The sequence below is a fragment of the Pseudorasbora parva genome, chromosome 2 (assembly GCF_024679245.1).
Source record: "Pseudorasbora parva isolate DD20220531a chromosome 2, ASM2467924v1, whole genome shotgun sequence".
NCBI lineage: Eukaryota > Metazoa > Chordata > Actinopteri > Cypriniformes > Gobionidae > Pseudorasbora > Pseudorasbora parva.
Window position 1 is genome coordinate 58028008 of NC_090173.1, and position 20798 is coordinate 58048805.

The 20798-nt window shown below is 37.6% G+C and overlaps 1 pseudogene; it reads right to left on the reverse strand.

Annotated features, from left to right (window-relative positions):
- LOC137049275 (voltage-dependent T-type calcium channel subunit alpha-1H-like) overlaps window positions 1–9493 on the reverse strand; it is a 49370-nt pseudogene extending 39877 nt beyond the window's left edge.
- Between the last annotated feature and the right edge of the window lie 11305 nt (window positions 9494–20798).

Sequence of the window (20798 nt, forward strand, 5' to 3'; positions counted from 1 at the left end):
CAAGACATTAAAGTATGGAGGCCTTCAAGTTACTTATTAGGCTATTTAGGCTTTATTCGCCTTTATATGTTGCTGTTTTTTATGTTTTTGTTGCATTAAACCCTTACTTTTAAAATTGCTAGTAAATAAGTAGATAAACTTGTTTTTGAAGTTTATACTGTCACCTTTGGCTTGGCTTGCTCAGTTGGGGACACTAAAATTATGACACTAAAATTATGATTAAAGTTATTCAACTAATTATAAAAATAAAATTTATGAATTAGGTTTTATTTAATTCTATAAACTATAATACTGATATGCCAACATTGTAGCTATATGATAAATTAAAATAATCTGATAACATTACTGTTTTCTCCAGTACGACTGTACAGCCAAATCTAATTTTGATGCAATATTATCCTGTTTGACACTGTGAAGCTGCTTTGACACAATCGTGATTGTAAAAGCGCTATATAAATAAAGTTGATTGATTGATATTTAGAGAAAAGAGATTCCTTAATGCATGTTGTTAATGTTAAAAGTCCGGGTCACTTATAAAGGTAGATTTTATGGGATATGGGCCAGTAAAATGTAATGTGTCAGAAAGTGGAGAGAAGTGATTAAACCTCTCAATATATTTCATATTATTATAATGGTGCGCCTCAGTTGCTTTGGTCTTATAATCCATGTGTCCTCTCAAAGCAGGTTATATTTGGTGTGTGTGTATGTTGAACTGGCCTCTCACACCATGTGTCCTCTCAAAGCAGGTTATATTTGGTGTGTGTGTATGTTGAACTGGCCTCACACACCATGTGTCCTCTCAAAGCAGGTTATATTTGGTGTGTGTGTATGTTGAACTGGCCTCACACACCATGTGTCCTCTCAAAACAGGTTATATTTGGTGTGTGTGTATGGTGAACTGGCCTTACACACCATGTGTCCTCTCAAAGCAGGTTATATTTGGTGTGTGTGTATGATGACATCACTGTCCTTGTACACCACACTGTCCTTATAGACTCTGTTACAGAAAAGTCTTTACAAACCACCAGAAAGTCTGAAAAAAAAGCCTTTTTTATATCTCAGTTGTGCTAAGAAAATCTTTTAATTTTAAGTCGTGTATAGGTTCCCTGATTTTTTTCATGATTTTTGATATGTTTTTTGTAGCTCTAGCACCACTGGAACCCAGTGTCCCCACAGCCCTGTGCCCAGTCTGATTTGGGCAAAATTTCAAAAATTGTCCCCATAGCCCGAGAAACGGGTATGTGTGTGTGTGTGTGTGTGTGTGTGTGTGTGTGTGTGTGTGTGTGTGTGTGTGTGAGTGAGTGAGAGTGTGTGTGTGATCGGATCCATAGACATACTGCCAGGTGTTCGGGATCAATTGATTCACGGAAATTAGTGGTCTTCTTTTTAATGTGACTCCAGTATCGCTAGCAAAGCATCAAACTGAGCCACTGACACTGAAACTTTGAATCGGTCGGTCTGGATAATCCCGCTGGATAGAAACTTCTCTATGTGATCGCAGGAGTGGATGAACCCAATCTCCTCAGGACAAGCATATCATCCTCACTAGACATCACTTTGTCTTTTCACTTTGACTAGACATCACTTCATCATTTTTTTTCCCATAACGCATTTATTAATCCCCATCGGACTCAGTGTGCAAGGTCTCTGTGCGTGACACATTTTTTGTATCACGAATACAAAAAAACGCATGCCAAAATATCGGACTCGACATTCGGTGCAAAGACCTTTAATTGTGTCAAGCTTTAGTTGAATCAGTAAGTGAGAAGGGGCTTTTAGAGTATACACATAATGCAACCACATAACTAACCTTCAGTTTATTTCCTAACTGGAGCAATGACTGTGTATCGGATTTCATTGATTGATTGCGCCTCAGACAGGCACGTTGTGACCTTTCACTGACTCACCTCAGCGGCCGAAGAGATCTCAGCAGGCGAAGAACCCTCAGGATGCCAAAGATTTGGTGTCCACCTTGAGCCAGAGAGACCAGAATGTCAATGAGCGAGACTAAGACCAGGATCCCATCCAGAACATTCCAGGTGCTCTTCAAATAACTGTCCTTCCCGGAGAAGAAGCCAAGGGCCACCACCTTTAACACAAGCCATATCACATCTGTACAATTGTTTGTGGAATGAGCACTCTTTATATATAAGAAAATCAAAAATCATACCTTTACAGTCATTTCAGCAACAAAGATCACAGTGAAAATATAATTGGAGACACTGAGAAACAGTCGCTCCTGAAATGAAAAAACATCATTATATACTGTATCATACATCCAGTAGGCATAGATACAAATGGACTATTAAAGATAAGCAAACTTACAGATGGCTGGATAGTGGGTCTTTCCAGAGCAATGGTTATGCAGTTTAAGAAGACAAATACCAAGACTATATGATCAAACATCTTGTAAGAAATTAACCTTTGACACATCATCCGAGACCTAGGACAGAATTATACAAGTTACAGGCGTGAACGTGAACCTTTGTTCAGCAGATGCTAGGAGATGGCAAATACTTACTTGCTCTGAGGAGAGAACAGATAAAGGGACCAGTCCTCATGATCTTTACACCACTTAGGTTTATATGCTTCCAATGTCCTCTTGAGACGGAGGCAGAAACTCTGTAACACACGAGAGAGAGGTGTCAGCAAATTGAACAAGAACTACGGCTAATTACTACAGCTCGAAACTGCCAGGAGTTTTAAGTGTTTAAAGTAGATAAGAACCTCCTTAAAAGCATTAGGATAATGGTCTTGGTACAATATCAATAAATAGGGGTTCAAATACATGCTTGTTTAAATGTGATGAATTACCATTTAAATAACTAACTGTTAATTGTGCAAATGTGCTTTTTGCAAAATTGATTTTACGCAATTAAAATCCACTTTGTCTCAATGTCTAATTGATTTGCAGGTACTTGGCTAGAAAGATGGTTCAACTTGAAGAAATGACACCATGATGCAGCTGTAATACAATTGTGGGAAATCATTAAAGAATATTTCTAGCACTGACACATTTATGCAGTTTTTATGGACATTTGATGCACTCCATTATGCAGTTTCGGTTCAACGCCATGCAGCACCTCTCATACAACAATTTTAAGTGTTTTTTCCCAACAACTCAGCAGTGACTTATTGATACATTACTCCAATTTCCTTCACAAGAAATAATAGAAACATAAAGACAAATGTATACCGTTGTAAAAATGCAATTTGGTTTCCTGGGATAGCCTAAAAACACACACTCTCCGGTCCAAGAGAGCTCTTTGGAGTGAGCATGGGTGTGGCAGTAGTGTGCATGATGATTGGAGGAGGCAAAGTGCCAGGAGGATCCACATGCCCATTCGCTGATGTCATCGGACTGAACATATTCAAAACTATTTGTGGGGGAAAAAAAGAGGTTGTTCAATGAAAGTCAACATCATTTGTTAAATAAAATGAAAATGGATTATACAGGAATAACTTAGAGTTGTGTATGGGAAAAAGAACATAAAAAATGAAAACATTTTCCTCAGTAGATTAATTTATGTGAAATAGGTACGCATTAACTTTAATGGGTTAGTTCACCCAAAAATGTAAATCAGCCCATGATTTATTCACCTAGATGTCTTCTTTCAGACAAATACAAATGTCCTGTGCATTTGTGTAAGATAAATATGCATACGTCATACGCTGGACTGCTCTCATGAACACGTGTACGACAGTCAGCGGAAGTTAGAGATTACAGTTTGTAAAGTATTAAATATGGATATTTTTCTTACACAAACACATCGCTTCGCTTCAGAAGGCCTTTATTAACCCCCTGGAGCCGTGTGAAGCAGTTATATGATGAATAGATGCACTTTTATGGACTTCAAAACAGAAGAAGCCATTCACTGCCATTATAATGCCTGGAAGAGGGAGGACATTTTTTTATATAACTCCGATTGCATTCGTCTGAAAGAAGAAAGTCATATATAGCTAGGATGAATTGAGGGTGAGATAATCATGGGATAATTTTAACTCTATGTCTGAATGATCTATGTAGTGCAAAAAGTGTGCATGTGTGCATAAAAGTAATTTCACGTTACCCGGCAATGACATTTTAAGTGAAAAAGGAAGTAACCTGTATCAGCTATCTTTTCCTCCTCTTCAAGGTTCTCCGATCGCTTCTCATCATCTGCATCTGAGCTGTTAGCATCTCCCTGTAAAGCACAAGAGATTTTTGTAGACAGCTCAGAGTGTTTCAGTAACCGCTCAGCCCACTAAAGTGTTATTCGTGGTGCAGTGAAGCCAAACAGGAGTCACTCTCTCGGAGGACACCAGCCTCTGGCATCCTGCTCTTCACTCAGTCACAACCTGCTGTGCATATAGACAGCTGTGGTGCCCGTATTATCAGGGCCCTGATACTCTGTTCGAAATATTTTGGTTAGGGTTGTTTGTTTTAGCCTTTGCAGGTTTACACCTACTAATAACAAGTTCAAACAATTCACACAGCCCCCAGCATGACAGATGGGCCACTGCAGCACTGTATCAAGCAATGCAGTTTAACTCCCCAGACTATCTGGAGAAAGCATCTACTTATTTTGTGGAAAAATCTGCATCCTTCAAGAATTCAAATTCTGGAGAAGGGTATAGCCGCAGCCTGAAGATATCCAAATCAGGGTAGGAGCTCCAAAATAAGGTGTGGCTTCCTCCCAGTTCAGTGCAAACTCCGCTTCACAGCAGATTCTAAAGATTGAATTGTTTGTTTGACTTTATTGTCTGTTCTGTTCCTTTAACACTAGTCATGTCAATCACAGTGCTGATTTCCTAAACGATTGCTGTGTCTCCTTTCGAGTGTCCTTAAAGTTTTAGTTCACCCAAAAATTAAATTGATGTTATTAATAACTCACCCTAATGTCGTTCCACACCTGTAAGACCTCCGTTCATCTTCAGACACAGTTTAAGATATGTTATTTTTAGTCCCAAGCGTATCCAAGTGTATGCACACTATACTGATTCATGATTCGGATCGCCAGTGTCACGTAATTTGAGTAGTTTGGCAGTTTGATATGCGATCAGAATCATGAATCAGAATCAATCCGCTGATTCATAACCATTTGAATCTTTATTTTATGTTTGAAAACAAACAGGGAAGAGAAGACAATGCTGAATAAAGTCACAGTTTTTTTTATTTTTGGACCAACATGTATTTTCGATGCTTCAAGAGATTCTAATTAACTAACTGATGTCTAACTAATTGTGTTCTGAAGATGAACGGAGGTCTTACGGGTGTGAAGCGTACATTAGGGTGAGTCATTAATGACATTTCATTTTTGGGTGAACTAACCCTTTAATTTTTAGATGACTTTGTATTGATGTAGTAGTCATTTTACTGAAATAAAGCAGCCCCAGTGACATATTCGACTGACAAATGTGCCCTCTAATAAGATCATGAAATGAATTCCCATGCATTCAAATAATGTTTAATGTAAATGTTTCTATTCTGAAACGCAAGTTGTACATAGACAATTGGCTGAAGCCAGAGCCAATGCCGCAAGTCTCTGTGCCTGTGGCACTTTCGTATCCCCGAGTGGCCTTGGACAGCAACATGCCCAGTGCATTATGGGTGGTGAAGTTTTCCTACCTATTTGGCAAAAGGAAGGATCAAGGATGTCAGCCTTCTTTAAGTTTTCTCTAATCAGGTCTGATTAGAGAGTCTAATTTCTTTTGGATTCATCTTTCTACTAGCCTAGAAATCTAGACGCACCCTAGCGGCAGCAAATTTAATTTGCCCGCAAGTGTCGTCTGGGAACTCTCAATACCCATCTGAGCTGTATTCCTCACAATCTGGACGGCCCAATCACATCGTGTATAGAGTCGGCGGACGGGGCCATAATGACGACGGCCGAGTTGCGTTTGCGTGCTTCTAGTAAACACAGAAACTGGCGAACGGCGGCGGTCTTTCGATCCAGTTTTGATTGCGACTCTGGAAGACAAGCAGTTAAGCTTTTCTCTGAGAAAAGAACAAAGAGCGGCACTGAAGTCATTCTTAAGAAGGGATGATGTGTTTGGAGTTTAGCCGACCGGATACGGCGAATGTTTAATCAGTCAGCGAGCTCTGCTTCACCTTCGTTGCTCTGGTTGGTGGTAGCGCTATCCTATCGCGTGCAGAGGGAGTTTGAAAGGCAACCGTTTATCCCGCCCCTCGGATTGAGCCCTGTCTATGGTGAGTTTCCAGACCAAACATCTTGATGTGGGTCTGGCTTTTCAGGCTATCTTTCTACTGCATAGGCAGCCATGTTTAATTAAAAGCCCATTTTGCTACTAAACCTTTTACTGCTTGTTAAGGTAAATCTGAAGTAATGCATATAAAGACTTTCGACTATAAATCAAAGCTTCATATAAGCGACGTATTTAACTGTAGATTTAGACGTGGAGTTGATATATTGGTTTATAAGATGTACAATTAGATTTTTTTTGTAATGTAGATCATAAAAAGGCTTATGTTGACTGCAGTCAACATAATCAGCACCACCAGCTGTCTGCGCAGTGAAGGGAGGAAGCGCACCAGTTTGAGAACACGCAGGAGACGAAATGTCCTCAGCACTGAAACGCCACCATCCATCTGCCCTAGGATCTCCCACACACTGCCATCGAAACACATGGTTATATTTAGTAATTAGAGTTTATATATTTAATAGTTCAGATGAAAAAACCACAACCTCCACATTGCTTATGCATGTATGCTTACAAGCACTATATGCATTTTAACAAGAAGCCCTGCTAAAATGCCTACTATCTTTCACAATAGCATCTGGGTAGCTTTTTGAAATGAGTAAAATGATCATTATGTTTCATTTCATCATCCCAAAATCTTTAATATTTATTGTATAATTGTATTAAAATATTTAATTATCTATTATCGGTCAAAAGTTTGGGGTCAATACAAATTTTTGCTGCTGTTGTTGTAAGAAATATACTAATATTAATACTTTTATTCAGGAAGGATGCAGCCAACTGATAAAAAATTACAGTAAAGACTTTTATAATGTTACAAAATTTCTATTTCAAATAAATCAAATTCTTTTGAACTTTCTAATCATCAAAGAATACTAAATATATATATATATATATATATATATATATATATATATATATATATATATAAAAAGCAGAACAACTGTTTTTGATATTGATAAGAAATCAGAAAATTACTGATCAATATATGCAGTTTTGATTAGCATAAAATATTTCTTTCAAAAACATTGAAAAAAGTAGTGAGTTATTGAATGTTACAATATAAAATATATATATATATATATATATATATATATATATATATATATATATATATATATATATATATATATATATATATATATAATGCCAGCATTGTCGGTGACCAGCATAAGGTATGTTTTGCATGCTGGGACTGGTTGTTGGTCACCAACATAGAAAGTGGAAGGACTAGCTACACCAGATCGGTTTTGCTTGAGAACAGACCTACACTATAGACCAACACTATACCAGCTCCGGCCAGCCTGGACCAGCATGGAATTCATGCTGGATTATTCAACAGGCGTATAGATATAGATCTTACCTTATGCCTACAATAATCCCATCAAATATGTTGTAGGGGTTCTTGATGTATCTGAAGGTACCAAAGGCCAGCAGTTTGAAAAGAATTTCAAGGACAAACATGCTAGTGAAGACAATGTTGCTGATCTCCAGAATAGTTGTCAACACCTCGGGCTGTGAGAGGAAACAGAGCCACACCTCATTACCTTCTGCAATTTTATTAACTTGGATAAAAATTAACTATGTACAATTGCATAAACTACGGAACAAAAAGGGCTGAAATAATTAATCGGTGTGTAATAGAGGAATTGAAACAAAAATGATGCTGATATGGTAAAAGAAAATTTTTGTTTTCTATTTCCTCAAGCTTGCAGAATTTGTCAGATGTGGAGAGGTCATCAACTAAATGAATGCCGAGTGTAGAGGATGATAGGGGATAATCAAAGAAGGATTTCATCCTGGTGGTTGAAGGAACTATAAGCTACATAAATTTCGTCCCTGAATGAAATGATGTTTTGTAGCTTAGCAACTTTACCGCCGATGAAACCGTGACTGTTCGCCTGGTCCATTTTAAAGGTATAAAGACTTGTCCTTAATTCTTTATATTGGCTTGCCTCATGAAAGGATGCCGGTAGAGGACCAGTCGTATGCTGTTTTTTGAGCAGATGTGGCCTGGTTTTGGTTCTGGTTTTTTTGCAGCTTCTTTGCATCTCTGAGAATCTTTTTATTATTTGACTCAAAGGGCGTGTTGGTTTCCTCAGAAGTCTTTTGAGTTTGTTTAGGTGATTTTCATAATTAAAAGCACTGAAATTATCTAGGATGCCATGGTTTTTTACATCATCTGCAAGATGTATAAGGGAGTGTGCATTGTACGATAGGAATTGTGGACCATACAGTTGACCGAAGTGAGTGACAAAGAGAACCAGTGTGTCATTGGCATAATCACAGTAATCTTCAATCAAACTGTTGTTGGACAAAATGGAGATTCCCACAAAAAGCAGCAAAAAGGTTTTGTAAACCTCTGTGCTGAGGAGATCTTTCGTCATGACAGGTCCGGTATATAGTAAAAACTGCCTGAACTCTGTTGCCTTCCACCTGTCAATTTCTCTCAGTGCTCCGTGCAAACTCCATGGGCACATTGCTCTGAGCATTCACTAACCTTTCTGTTAAGGTGTATATTTGAAATCCTGACAGCCTACAAGTGAGAGAACCCATCTTCGGCCACAAGTGGAGAAGTCTTCTGATGATTCCTAGGCACACGAGGTGCATGTAATCGAGGGGGAAACCGGAGACCATGTCGAAGGACGTTTCTTCAAGGGGTGACATGCCATGATGGTGATCAGAATCTGTCTTGTTTCTAAAGCTCTCATTGTTTCTCAGAGGCATGTCATTTCTTGGAAATGTCATCCTGTTTTCCAGGTACACTCCATCCTGTGTGCATTTTTCGCATCCATGATAGCCTGCGTGACCTTTAACCTTTTTTAGGAATGCACGAGCAGGTGCGTCGCAAACCATTGACGAGAGCTGTAAAGATAACCTCACTCCTTCAAATTCAAACCCTTTTTCTAATTCATTTACTTCAGTGATGAAGTCTTCAAGGTATTCACTTAGTGAAGTAGGTTTACATGTGCCACAAAATAACCCTATCGTCACTGGCTCCTCTTGTCTGATGTTTTGCAGTGTTCCTACAATGGGCCAGAACTGTGTTGCTGAACTTTTGAATAGAGGCAAACCGTCGATATTGACCTAAACGCACAGTTCCTAGCAATGTCCTTGAGTCTTTTGGCAGATTTAAACTATGTTGACGTAGTATGTTAAGTAATGAATTCAATGCCACATGAGTGATTTTGTGTTCAGTAGCCCAGGTTGCCAAATCATCTTCTAGGGAAGTTTGATCGGTTTCAGATCCTGACTCTGTGTCTGATTCACTGTCATAAAGGTCACTTGCCATATTGATAGCTTCAGTCTCGTCAATATGAGAGACACAGTCCATAAATGTGTCTTCATCAATTTGAGTTTGACAAGTGTTACTCCAGTCGCTGTGCATGCAACCCAACTCATTCCCCCAAGTTGTTGCTTGCATTGTCTGCAGTTGTTGATCTACCTTCTCCTTTGCGTTTCTTCTCAGTGTCCAGTAGGATGGTTCATTGCAAGCCATAGTATTAAGACCTTAACACAAACAAACCCTTTTGTTCTTCTTCTTTTTCCATCACGGCCCTAAGATATTACCAAGATAATTAACACAATTGATGTACATACCTTCAGTTTACTGTGGATGGATGGTTGTAGATATAGCTTTCTGTAGTCAAATTAAACAAATTACTAAGTTAATAAACGCAGAACTTTGAATAATTAAATTGTTTTAATGAAATTGTCTTGTGTACTTCATGATTATATAAATATTGAGATCTATATCTATGATTTAAATCAAAGATTGAATATGAAAATATTCCGTAGCATGATGAAATGAGAACTAAACCTATATTTAAACTAATATTTATTCTCATGAATTACATTCTTGGCATCCAGATACAAAATCAAAGTGCCGTCTAAAGTTTGATCTGGTAAAAAGGACACAAAATATGTATGTTTTACTTTATGAAAGTTTATTTAAAATAAATAAATAAATGAAGTGTTATTTATTCCGATGATGAAGAGTTAAAATTCTATTTATTCCTGGGAAGGTTTTAATGTCACATGATTCTTTGGAAATCAGGCTAAAGTTTTTGGTTTTTGGTTTTTAAATCAAAGCCACTTGAGCCTTTTTTCCAAAGAATCATATAACATTATAATAGCATTTTAAAATATATTCAAATAGAAAAGGTCTTTGGATATAGAATTTTTTGTTTTCCGTCTCGCAAGAAGCGAAATCGGATTCTCTGTTTTTAGGGCACGCGATTGGCTGTTCGCTGGTGATGTCACACCTCAATGTGCGCGCGCTCCAGTTGAAGCTGGAAACGGACCCTGCGTCCCAATTCGCACACTATCCATCCTAAATAGTATTCGAAAATAGAATTAGTATGTCCCAAATCGTAGTATGTTGAAAAGAGTATTCCAAAGATTCCCGGATGGTTTACTATTTCCGGTCCGAATTCACAGTATGGATCGATGGGCACTCTAACGGCTGATATTGGCCACAACCCATTGCGAGTTGGACGAGGATTCGATTAGAACTACAAACGCGGATAAAAAGCTTTAATAAACTACAAACATGACGGATGTGCGAGTTCGACGGTTAAGTAGAGAAGTTTAGATAAAGGGGTTTGAGTGATCAACTATCAATATTTAACCTGACAAAAATATATTTATTCAGTGTTGTCCACATTATATTTCACCTGCAGCAGCATTGTAAACTTTTGTAATGACACGTTTGGCCGTTAACTTTTAAATGCATCATTATATTTAAACTGCAAACACAGGAGGAGAGTCTCTGCATTAAAGATCCACAAATGGCAGATCAACGAGCGGCTACATTTCTCTCCGATACGGTAGGAGATTCAACTGAATGTGGAGGATTTGAACTGTGACGAATCTGACGATGATTGACAGGGCAGATAAACGGTGACGGGATGCATGTGACTAAGCGACAGAGTCCGTTAAAGATGGCGAAGTAATCCCGAAGCTTGCATACTTTTCTGCTACACACTCAAAAGTATATACTTTTTCTTCACAAAAAGAGTACATACTTTTAGGACGTAGTATAAGTAGGCGAATTGGGACGCAGCAGGAGACTGCGCCAGGTCTGTCGTCAGATTATCATCTACACGAAGGTAATCATGTTTAACAACCTTTTAACTGTGCATGTTAATTAATAGTAGGTCTTGCATAATGATCATTTATGTTAAGTGCTTGTGTAACTTAATCAAAAATTAGAATTAAAAAGTTTGGGCAACACGTGGTTAACGTTAGCTGTTTGCCGCAGGTGTCACACTTACAGGTGCATTCGCTTCAGAGTTAATCGCAAACTCAGTATTAGACTTGAGTTGTATTTAACGTTATGAACGTTTGAGAAACCGTAGAACTTGATCTAAACTAGGTTTGATGTATCTGGATTTGACAACTGCAACCTCTGAAACTCAGAGCTGGCTCAGCTAGCTTCATGCAACGGACCTCTGGTCTAAACCAATCACAGCAGAGCAAGGCTTCAGATTTTCACGGCCCGGCCTATGACGTCAGTCACAGCTGTTTTGCGAGTAAAGGAAAACTTTCGTTATTTTGTTTTCTTGACGTTGTTTGTTCTTGTGATTTATTTAGTATTTATTGTGTGTCTGTGGGCGTATAATAACTTATTTCGAATATAATTAAACTTCAATATCAAAAGACTGAGTAATCCATACTTACCAATAACAAGCATATGACATTTTATTTACAGCACACAATGATGTTGCGGACCGCGTGAGCGCCGCGTTCCCGATCACAAAGCTCTCCTGTCCACCGTGGCGTGAATAAATCACAATCCGAATGCACGAGTTTTAGGTTTTATCCTATAGTTTTATCACTGAGGTGGCATGCACATGTGCACTTTTATTTTGTCGGATTTCCATGAGTGAAACAGGCGAAGGGCGCATGACATACGTCACGACCAAACGATAGCGATTGGTTACGGCAGATCCAGAGTGGCTCAGGGCAGATCCAATAGTTTTAAACCTCAACAGGGTGCCCGCCTTCACGGAAATAAACCCTTGTCAATGGAGAGTGGCCAGACTCTATGTACAAATGAAATGTACGAGAGTCTGGTAAAACCAGGCTATTATAGACCATGGTATAAACTGAACTGTTACTCCAATCACAAAGCTTGTAATATTACACTTGGTATTCTAAGCAGCAGTCAGGCATGTTAAGTTAAATAGTAATTTATTATGCTCTGCAAAATATGACAAAAAATGTAAACCACACCTATAACTATAATCAGGTAAAATAGCAGTTGGCATGAAAGGAGGGGCACCTCAAATGTGGAAAAAATATATATTTATATACATTCACACACGTTTTCCCCCCTATTAGAGGTATCAAATAAGGCTGTTGTGAATGATGGGTTACAGAAAAGCGTTCCCATGCTTGATAATTTATATAACCTAAACCTAATTAATAGTGATGTCCGGTTCGCGAACGAATCATTCTTTTTAACCGGATCTTTATAGTGAACCGGTCGAACCAGTTCACCAAATCGAACTGAATCGTTCTAAACGGTTCGCGTCTCAAATCAGGGCTGATCAATATACACAATGTATAGTGTAATGTGATGTTAACTGTGTGTATGTATATTGTGAGTATAATGTGTAGTGTAGCACTAACTGTAAGCATGCCAATGGTACACTGTGTGTACTGACTATGTATGTGCACATTGCACATTTTACCTGTTGAAGTTTGTATGGTTATATGTTAACTGTTTCTGCAAATTTCTGGAGCCTGCTCCCAAGAATTTCACTTATCGAGGCACATGTGCTGTGGTAATGTGACAATAAAAAACTTGAACTTGAACTTGAACTTGATATCCACAAATACTGTAGATATTAACTTTCTGCCATCAGTGACAGTCTCTCAAACTAAAAAATAAAACGAATATCTTGAAGTAGATGTTGTAACTCCAATCGTTAGCTGAAGTGAGACATGTTTTGCTGAGAGATCTGATGAACTCACGAGCAGCTGATACTGAGCATGCGCGTGTAACCGAACGTACCGGTTGTCGGATCCTCGGATCAGCAGTACAGAATCAAAACCGTTTCTATCGGACACGTTCGATACTGAGAACCGATGAGCCGATGAGATGCGCATGCGTGTTATTTGTTCAGAGGAACGAAATGCAGGTTAAGTGTATTTAAAACTAATCACGTTTGGAAACATTATAACAAAGCTGTAACTGTATTATTTTAAAGTTTTGGAAACAATAGATTGTAAAACGGTCAACACACACACACACACACATACACACTGATACAGCGGTTCTCGAGTCAGATCGACCGGTTGCAACGGATCACCGGTACAGAATCGAGAACCGTTTCTATCAGACACGTTCGATCTTTCGGACATGTTCGATTCTGAGAACCGGTGAGCTGAGATACTGAGCATGCGTGAGAGCGTCGTAACCGAACTATTTCTCTCGGACTGGGACAGCTGATGCTGATAATACATGAGCACGGGTGAACACTTAGGATTTGTGTAAGTAGGCCTATTCTGTCAATGTACGTTTATTTAATCCGTGTGAAACATCAGTGTTTGCACGACAGTGACAGTCTCTCAAACTAGAAATAAAACTAATATCTTGAAGTAGATGTTGTAACAATCGATTCAGTACGATTTGGTGAACTGTATTTAGTGCTGTTGCAAAACATAAATGAAAAAATGTTTCCAAGATGATGATGATGTCAATTATAATTATTACTATACTAAGTTTTGATTAGAAATACTTTATGTGGATGTGTTTGAATGTATTTTCATCCGCCGGGATGATAGAAATGACGTCATTACGTAAAGACGTAAAAGAACCGGTGATCCGGGTTTTTTAACCGGATCATTGAAACGAACTGTCCGAAAGAACCGGTTCGCGGAAAAGAACCGAACTTCCCATCACTACTAATTAAGGGCCTAAAGTAGCCTTTGCTAATTATTTATAGCATTATTAAAAAGTCCATGTGCACAATGCTTATCCCGAGTGCCTTTTTGATGTATTCTATTATCTTACACAAAACGCAATTTAAGTGAAGGTGCCCTCGTAATCATTAATATAGTAAGACAAATGAAAGCAGTGGACGCAAAATAAAAAAATAAGGGCATGACGTTTTTACACGTATTTGGGGGGAAAACGCAATTTCAACAGAATATGATTTTAATTCAATGCTTGCACGAGTTAAATGTAAATCTATTATTTCATGGAGTGTATGCATTGTGATATAAATAGGTATTTCACTTTTTTTTAAACTAATGATTATTTTTATTACGAGCTCTGCTCCACCGGTGACGCGCATGGTGCGCAGCACTGGATTTCGAATGTTTAAGGTTAGTCGTATAGACGTCATTTAGAGGTAGGGAAGACGACTCATTTAAAAACGAAAAACAGTCGAACTATAGAAATGGAATGCGATCTTAATCAGACGCTACGGCCTTTCACAGACGTCTCTGCGACGTACATGTGCTATCTGGGCATGTTTTACACTGAGAAACACTCACCGTCTGTAGGGCTCAAGACTGTCATATACACGACAACATTAACCACAACGCTAACATTACTGAGAGATAAACGCCTGTGCTTTCAATGGGTTTAGTCCAGCTCATTCTGAACAACACTCATCAATCCCATCGACTCATTTATTAGATAAACCTGCAATTAAATCATAAATCATGAAGCTCACGAACCCAATCCTTTACCTTCACTCGCATTACTGAGACTTACACATCAAATCTCCTTTCAGACTCATTTCTGTAACACACTGGTGAATATTGAAGACACTACAGTAATATTAACTGTAAAGATGATGGTATAAAGCAGTAAATCAGAGCGACGCTCGCACTGCAGCATGGAGCTCTGCCGGTCTGTCTGGCGTGCAGTGAAATGGCTTCTCTGGTCGCGCGCGCTTCTAAAAGACTAGTATCGCGAGAACACAGATTAGATTTCTTAAAGGGGCCACGAACATTTTTAATACATAACAAAAGCACTGTGTATTTATATCACTTGACCACATATTATGTAACATATGAATATTTAAAGAAAAGAACTACAATAATAAACCAAACAGTAATAATACATGGCTGAACAGATATGACTAGGGCTGCCAAATTCAGAAAAGGAAATTAACTTTATTAATTGTTCCGCACACAGTGTGTTATTTCAGTGTGTGCAGTGAAGTGTGTGTGTGTGTGTGTGTGTGTGTGTGTGTGTGTGTGTGTGTGTGTGTGTGTGTGTGTGTGTGTAAAAGGTTCTCAGCTATAAACACATTTGATTTGTTCAACCTATTAATGCACAATTTAATCCTAAAAATGATTTTAACATCATAGAAATACTTGTTACACACTACCGTTCAAAAGTGTGGGGTCAGTAAGAATTTGATTTGAAAAAGTTAATCGTTTTATTCAGCAAGAATGCAATACATTTAACAAAAGTGACAGTAAAGACATTACAAAAGCTTTCAGTTTCAGATAAATGCTGTTTAACTTTCTATTCATCAAAGAATCCTGAAAAACACAACATGGATGTCCCATTACAGTATCACTGTGAATATCACAATCATGTGTTTGCAGTATAATGTAAAAATGCACACACGCCAGATGTTCCTGCTCGTTTAAAGGTGTTTTACTCTCATAGACCTACACCTAGTGTGTGAACAAACTAAACCGGTGAACTTCCCAGATAGCAAAAATTATGCGGGCCGAAAGCGGCGCAATTAAGGCTAAAACACTCGGCCAATCCTCGGCATGAATCTAGGTCCGACTGCTCTGCGAGTACTCGGTTTAAACGCGGCCCAAGCGCTCGGTTTTAATGCGGCCCGATTGCGGAACCCCGAGTGAGGTCGTAAAGCCCTCTCCCATCTAGTCCGTTTGGGCTTCTTTAAACAATAATGTACATGTCAGCTAATAGTTACATTTATGACTAGCCATACATCACGCCATAAACTTAAAATAAAACAGCACAAAGGAAGACACTTTTCATGTTCAATGCTTTTTTTATTGGAGCACATTTCACACTGTCATCTAGTAAGTTAACCAGCTTGTGATTCAGACAAAAATCAAATGAACAAAAAAAAAACAAAAAACAGATATTTTTAACAACAGATATTGAAATAGCACAGCATATTTCAACTCGGTAATAGCAAAAAACATGATCAGAATGCATTTATCTGCCTTTTCATTTAGCAGATATTGAGAAAAAGGATTATGATTTAATGCAAAAGCAAGTAGGCCTATGTAAGCTGGTGAATTATTCAAATTCACTTCTTGTAAAATTGTTTTACAAAATATAAAATGATTTATTTAAAATATATATTTTTAAACTTCTGGAGAACAGAAACTATAGAGGGATTCATCAGAACTAAACAAACACTTTGTTCTAATAGATGTACAGTCTTGTTCAAAATAATAGCAGTACAATGTGACTAACCAGAATAATCAAGGTTTTTAGTATATTTTTTATTGCTACGTGGCAAACAAGTTACCAGTAGGTTCAGTAGATTGTCAGAAAACAAACAAGACCCAGCATTCATGATATGCACGCTCTTAAGGCTGTGCAATTGGGCAATTAGTTGAAAGGGGTGTGTTCAAAAAAATAGCAGTGTCTACCTTTGACTGTACAAACTCAAAACTATTTTGTACAAACATTTTTTTTTTCTGGGATTTAGCAATCCTGTGAATCACTAAACTAATATTTAGTTGTATGACCACAGTTTTTTAAAACTGCTTGACATCTGTGTGGCATGGAGTCAACCAACCCCAGATAGCAGACAAACAGTGAATCAGCGTTGAATCAATGTTAATGCATCAACTAAAATATCATTGAATCAATGTTGAGATGTCAATGTTGAGAATGTTGATTTTTCTGCAGGTTTGCTCCCTGAAATAATGTTATTTCAACGATGAAAAATAGATAAAGATGGGCTTAAAATCAATAGTTTAACAACTAAAATTAAACCACTTATTTAAGTGAATCAATGTTGAATCAATGTTAATGCATCAATCAAAATATCATAGAATCAATATTGAAATATATCATTGATTTTTCATCAGGTTTGCACCGTGAAATAATGTTATTTCAACAATGAAAAATCAATCTTGCTTTATGTACAGCAGGATTCTATGCCAGTTAATTTGTCTCTTTATTTTATTCATTTTAATCAGAGACCATGTGTGGCTGCAGTCGATATGATTTTGCATCAAAAAGTCACTCAAAGTAAACAACATCCTTCAGTTTACATGCAAATGTATTTATTTATGCCCCCACAGTTACAACAGGAAATCTCACATTGATTTAAAACAATTACATCTGAATTTATGACACAAATGAGAAGAGCCTGGAAAAACATGACAACCTGCATCTGCAAAATGGAAGTAAATACAAATGTAAACTTGCCAATAAATACAGAAATGACACAGTACTACTGAAAGAAAGAAGGTAGAAGAAAGAATGAAATACTCCAAACTCAGGGGTTTCCACCATGAGCAATGTCCCGAAGCCTTTCAGGTTTTAATGGAGACACTTTTGCACCGTCCCAGCAATGATAAACCCTGATGCCTCTTATTATCAGCATTCACAGCATCTAAAACAACAAGAAGTTAGTAAATATTTGGAAATGTGATTAATTATACATTACAAATATAGCCTACTACAAAATGAAGTGAAACTTGAAATTTTATCAAAATCTTGATATCCCAGTTAAAACACGGTAACATTAAATTCAGGACTATTTAATGCATTTTAGTATAGACTTTAAAGGACCTGCAGACACACAATGAATGAAAAAGCAAAGTGACTATATCCAGTGTTTTATCTAATAATATTATTGTATTTAATAGTACATAAATAAAGTGTGAAAATGAAACAAGTAAATGAATGACTAAATAGCTAAATTAAGAAAATAAAAGAGGAGCTGTATAGGCTACATGGTGGTTTGGAAGAGATTTTTTTTCCATTTACAACACGAATTGGAGGCACAACTGTTTACTAAATTTCTGTAGTTTGATATAGCTGCCTACAGAACTTAAAGATCTTACTCTTTTCTTTTTTTCTTGCTGCATTAAAGATTAAACTGTAATGATGTAATTGTGATCTGCTCTCGTGAGAGTATCTCACAGCTGAAGCAGAGCTATGAGCTGATTGTATTTCCCCTCACCGCTAACAGGTCAATCAGTTCTAGTTCTGCTTCAGCTGTGAGATACTCTCACGAGTGGCGAACACAATTACTGACAAGCCAGAAATTCATCTAACCTTCCGATCGCCTCTCGTTTATACACTGGCCGAATATAGGATGATTCAAAATGATTCATCTGTGCGTGCACCGAGTAAGATACGTTTGTGGATCCGCGCCGCACATTCATTTTACTCGTTGCACGAACAGATGAATCATCTTAATACAAAAATCATCTCATAAAATAGATGAACACCTCACAACAAACGACGCACGACCAAAAAAAAAAAAAAAAAAAAAAGAGTTGCACGAGTCAGAATTCGGACGCAATTCACAGTGTATATGCCAATCTTAAGAAAAAAAATGAATACAAATATGATATGGTTTGGTGAAAAACAAACTGAAACTCATATTAATATTATCCTGGCCGTTGGTTGTGTAACTTACGAGGGCGCTCATGTGACTGTTATTAACATTGCAGTTCACTAAAACTCTCAGAAGCACACAAGTTGTAAAACATAAAGATGAATAAAAATACTAAATTAAAATTGAGATGAATTGTATAAATATATTTGTGTAGGCCTACTTACCTCTAAAAAACATGGTCGTTGTCCAGTGTCTCTTTTTCGCGATTGAAGTCTGTTCAGCTGCGCTTGCTTTGATCTGATTGGTGGTTGTCTTGAAGGTGCATTACCGCCACCTGCTGGATTGGATTGTGATAGGGACACATATTCTAAATTCTTTATTAACTTGTACATTCATGTACTGGCATGTCCATTCTACATGATTTAAATAATAATAATAGGCTACATTTTTATTTATTTAAAACTGATAGACTAAATTTATGGTAGAAGTTCTTTGTTTTTATTTGTTTTTTGCATTTTTTATTATAATAACATGAAACACAGAATGACAACATTAAGCAGGAAAATAATATACCTTTTAAAAAGATTCATAGTTTTTACAGCTTTCTTATTGGAAGAGTCAGACATCAAACACACATACAATTTTAACTCTTCCAGAAAAATTTAAAGAAAGGCTTACAATTACAAAATTTACATTTATGTATTCTTTGTTAATCCACATACTCGTTGGTGTACTCATCGTATCCTTTGAGGATAATAAATGTGCTCACATTCACACAAATGTACCCAATTGATTTGGACTTGCCTTAACATGTTGAATAACGTGACAGATAGATTGACCGTAAGCCTCACCGATGGAGAATTAAGATGACCAAACATCAGCATTGATTCAATGTTTGTATTTTCAACACTGAAAAGCATGGAATTATCAACATTGATCCAATATTATTTAGCAGTGAATTTTCAACATTGGTCCAGTATGGTTTTAACATTGAATTTTCAACATTGATCCAATATTACTTAGCATTGAAATTTCAACCTCAACCAAAATGATGATTCTGATGGAATTTCAACATTGAATCAATGTCACCATGCTATCTGGGACTTGTGGCACCTCTCAGCTGTTATTCCACTCCATGATTCTTTAACAAAATTCCACAATTCATTCACATTTCTTGGTTTTGCTTCAGAAACAGCATTTTTGATATCACCCCACAAGTTCTCAATTGGATTAAGGTCTGGAGATTGGGCTGGCCACTCCATAACATTAATTTTGTTGGTTTGGAACCAAGACTTTGCCCGTTTACTAGTGTATTTTGGGTCATTGTCTTGTTGAAACAACCGTTTCAAGGGCATGTCCTCTTCAGCATAGGGCAACATGACCTCTTCAAGTATTTTAACATATGCAAACTGATCCATGATCCCTGGTATGCGATAAATAGGTCCAACACCATAGTAGGAGAAACATGCCCATATCATGATGCTTGCACCTCCATGCTTCACTGTCTTCACTGTGTACTGTGGCTTGAATTCAGAGTTTGGGGGTCGTCTCACAAACTGCCTGTGGCCCTTGGACCCAAAAAGAACAATTTTACTCTCATCAGTCCACAAAATGTTCCTCCATTTCTCTTTAGGCCAGTTGATGTGTTCTTTGGCAAATTGTAACCTCTTCTGCACATGCCTTTTTTTTAACAGAGGGACTTTGCGGGGGATTCTTGAAAATAGATTAGCTTCACACAGACGTCTTCTAACTGTCACAGTACTTACAGGTAACTCCAGACTGTCTTTGATCATCCTGGAGGTGATCATTGGCTGAGCCTTTGCCATTCTGGTTATTCTTCTATCCATTTTGATGGTTGTCTTCCGTTTTCTTCCACGTCTCTCTGGTTTTGCTCTCCATTTTAAGGCATTGGAGATCATTTTAGCTGAACAGCCTATCATTTTTTGCACCTCTTTATAGGTTTTCCCCTCTCTAATCAACTTTTTAATCAAAGTACGCTGTTCTTCTGAACAATGTCTTGAACGACCCATTTTCCTCAGCTTTCAAATGCATGTTCAA